Genomic DNA, 3,779 nt, shown 5'->3' with positions numbered 1-3,779 from the left:
GTCTTTCCAAATGGGCTCTCATAGCACATTCATGGTCCAGTTCTTTCTGAATAACCCCAACTTTTTTCTTGAGAACCATGATCTCATTGTAGATCCATGAGTCACCTTGAAGGGATGCCTCTACTTTAAGATTGGTAGTATGAAGGAAAGATAACTTCACTTGATGAGGCTCATCTCTACACTCTTCATCATCTGTATTCATCCTATCAATAGTAGTATCAATATTTTCTATATTTACCTAGATCTTGGTGTTTGTGTCCTACTTCTCATTGAGCTTCTCTTTACTCTCCTTACTTAGGTTGTGCTCTTTCATGACAAGGACTTTATCCTCATTATTCTTTCTAGTTTCCATGTCCATTTTCTTCTCACTAGAATTCCTTTTAGAAGGAGAAAGGTGAACACTTTGTTTCCCCTCTTCATCCCCTAAAGCTTCATAGCCTATATTACACTTAGTTTTCCTATCTTTACTTCCCTCCACATTATCCTTACCAACTGATATTCCTTTGTTCCTAGAATAACCTTCCAAATGTGATTTGAGGTCGCCATTTCCATTTTATTATCATCCTCGGTGGAATTCCCAAAATTTGTAATTTCCTCCACATTTTTCTTTTTAATCTCCCATTTGTTACCCTTTTTGGTACTCTTACTATCATTGGTGCCTTCCTCACTTTTAACCTGAATTTTTTTTGAGTGATGTGCATTACTAGTTACTTTCCACTTCTTCTCCATGGTCAAAGAGGGTTTAATAGCCTTTCTTTTATAGTGATTTTCAATAAGTAAGATTAAACCCTCATGGAGCACAAAGCATGACTCATTCTTCCTATGGGCTTAGAGGCTTTGAATCAAAGAGTATTTCAAATAAAATGGAAAAGATATTCTATCTTTATATCTAAAATGATTTAGGAACACAAAATGAAACTTATGGACTCTCTTAGCTCTATCATTAAGGATAAAATACTCATGAATGCATGATAAAATATCCCTCTAGATAACCTTAATCTAGCTTATGTCATAGAAATGGCCATTCTTCTCAAGTGTTTTCTCCTCTTCATTAGTTTTAGGGAATTTCTTGAAGGCCACATTTGAAATACTCATCTCCTTGCTAAATTTAAGACCTCCCTTTGGAAGACCCATAATATTAGTAATAAATTCCTCTGATGGCTTCACAGTGACCTCATGCAATGTAAGCCTATCTTCAATGCAATTTTTGAAGAAATACACTATAATGTGGCGCTTCTACCTATGAAGTTTCTTGATATAATTTGTAGCTTTACATTTTTTCAGTATATCCCATACATCCAAATTTTCCTTCCATTCATTACAATTATTCATCTCTTTCTTTCTTGGTTCCCCTCCCATCTTCTATTTGGCTCTGCACCTACAACTAGTCTAATAAAAGGAAACCAAAAAGAAAAGTAAAGTGTAATTGATTTCCAAGAAATATTTAACCTTACATGCATGCCAAGTACAATCTATAATTAGACAAAGGTACCACCTTGGGATACTCAAAAAATCTACCATAAACCTATCACTGCCCTTAATAAATCCCTCAATCTTGTGTGATCTTTCCTTCACTAGCATGTGTCATATCATAATTAAAAAAAAAATTCAGCTCCAATTCCTTTCTTAGGTCATCTTGCCAACTCATCTTGTTTTTCCCTATAGATCACTTGATTTGTAGTCCAATTAGCAACTTTGTTTCCCTTCTAAAAAATATCAGAAATAAAAACATTATCAATTTATTCATTAGGTCTTTCATTTCCAATATACTTCCCTCAATACTCCAGGTTATCAAACTCATATTATGTTAATAATATTAAGGGAGTCTCCTTCCAACCATAGGTTTTGAAAACCAAATTCCACTTCCATCCTCATAGTGAACAAAGTGATTGTTGTCTCTTCTTTATTAGTAGTAGACTTACCTATTGGTATAGAAATAGCATCCACAACCATACTCTAATGGTCTCTCAAAATACCTCCACATCCAAATTTTCCCATATTCCCTTGTGTTGAACCATCAAAATTACCTTTGATCCATCCCATTGGTAGAGATATCCACTTTGATTTATGTCACTAATCCTCCTATTTTATTTTGGTACCTTTATCATTCATATTATTACCTATTTGAGTCTCATCAAATATTTTTCTCTGAGATTTGAAGTTCTCTTTGATAGCTCTGATAATATTTTGACCCAACAATTAGGGATCTCCTTATTTCTAAAAAAAAATTTATTCCTCTCCTTCTAGATACCCACCAGAGATGGCAAAGATAAATCTTCCAAAGAAAACCAATATCTTCATCCTTAGTTGGGCATGTCCAATTCTAAAAACATTGATCAATGTTATTATGTTGAACCCAAACTAAATTCCAAAAGATAAAGAGATGACTACATACATTTTGGTTAAAACTCTAGTTTAGAAAAGGTGATTCCTATCTTCAAAGTCCATCTTACAGAGACAGCATTTGTTGACCAAGTAAACCCCTCTCCTTTGTAAATTATCCAAAGTTAAAATTTTGTTTTGAAGAATAGTCCAAAAAAAGATATTGATTTTAGGAATAAGCCCTTTAATCCATGCTTTAGCCCCACATAGGAGTATTTCCTTTGTCCTCCAATCTAAAAACAAAAGAGACCTTGAAACATCCTCTTGGTTCAATCCCCAAAACTAAAATATCCTCTTTTTGAGGATAAAGGCTAACAATATTCAAGGCCAACTAGATTCTAGAAAAATCATGATTAATCTCAACAATATTAACCCATTTACTATAAATCTAGTAATTGTTCACAAAATCACCATAAACTTGTTTACATTTATCAACAAAAGTCCTATCCTCAAAATTCACAATCAACGGGTGATCTGAAAGCCATTCATCATCCCAAAACCTAATCTTTCTCCCATTACAACTTTTATTTATAATGTGTTTTTCTCCCTAGACTACATTCCAAATAGCAAAAGAAGGAACAATAAGGTAGGAAAAAAAATAAAAAAAAGAAGGAGCCTCACAAAGTTACTTATGTTTCCAAATAGAACTTCATTCCTTATTATCATGATAGAATCTCCATCCTTGTTTAGCTAATAATTCTTTATTCATACTTCTAATAGATCTTATACCCAAACCACCTTCTAGCTTATGTTTACAGATATTTTTCCAAGCAATTAAAGTCATTCTTTTATTTTCCTCTATCGAAGTTCCTTTGAATTTTGTTAAAGAGGCTCAAATCCTAAGTGGAAATACTTTGAAGATAGGCTTTGAGTAGAGTAACTTTACCAACTTGATTTAGCATATTGCCTTTTCACCCCACTAGTTTCTTATTGAATTTCTTTAAAAGACCCTCCCAAAAAATTTCCAAAGGACTCAGCCCCAAGGGTAAACCAAGATAAGTACATGGAAAAGATCCTATAGAGAAACCAAGAATATTAGCAATCTTTCCCTATCTGAAAATTAAAGTGTTAATAAAAAATAAAGATCTCTTCTTCCAATTAATTAGCTAACCAACAGTAGAAGAATAAAGATTAAGAACCTTTTTAAGAGTTCTCACCTAGTTAACAATAGTTTTTCCAAGGAAGATGGTATCATCCACAATTTTTTTGTGAGAACATATAAGAGGATGGGATGAAGGTTTCAATCCTTGAATTTCCCTTTTTAAAACCAACTTCCCAATATATCTACCCAAACAATCAGTCATAATAGTAAAGATAATCAGAGATAATGGATTACCCTACCTCAACTCCCTAGAGGGTTTTAAAAATTTAGTAGATCTTCCATTATGTCATGCCCT

This window comes from Cupressus sempervirens, chromosome 5 (assembly GCF_028749045.1).
Source record: "Cupressus sempervirens isolate cs-2001-9-10 chromosome 5, ASM2874904v1, whole genome shotgun sequence".
NCBI lineage: Eukaryota > Viridiplantae > Streptophyta > Pinopsida > Cupressales > Cupressaceae > Cupressus > Cupressus sempervirens.
This window is presented reverse-complemented; position numbering follows the sequence as displayed.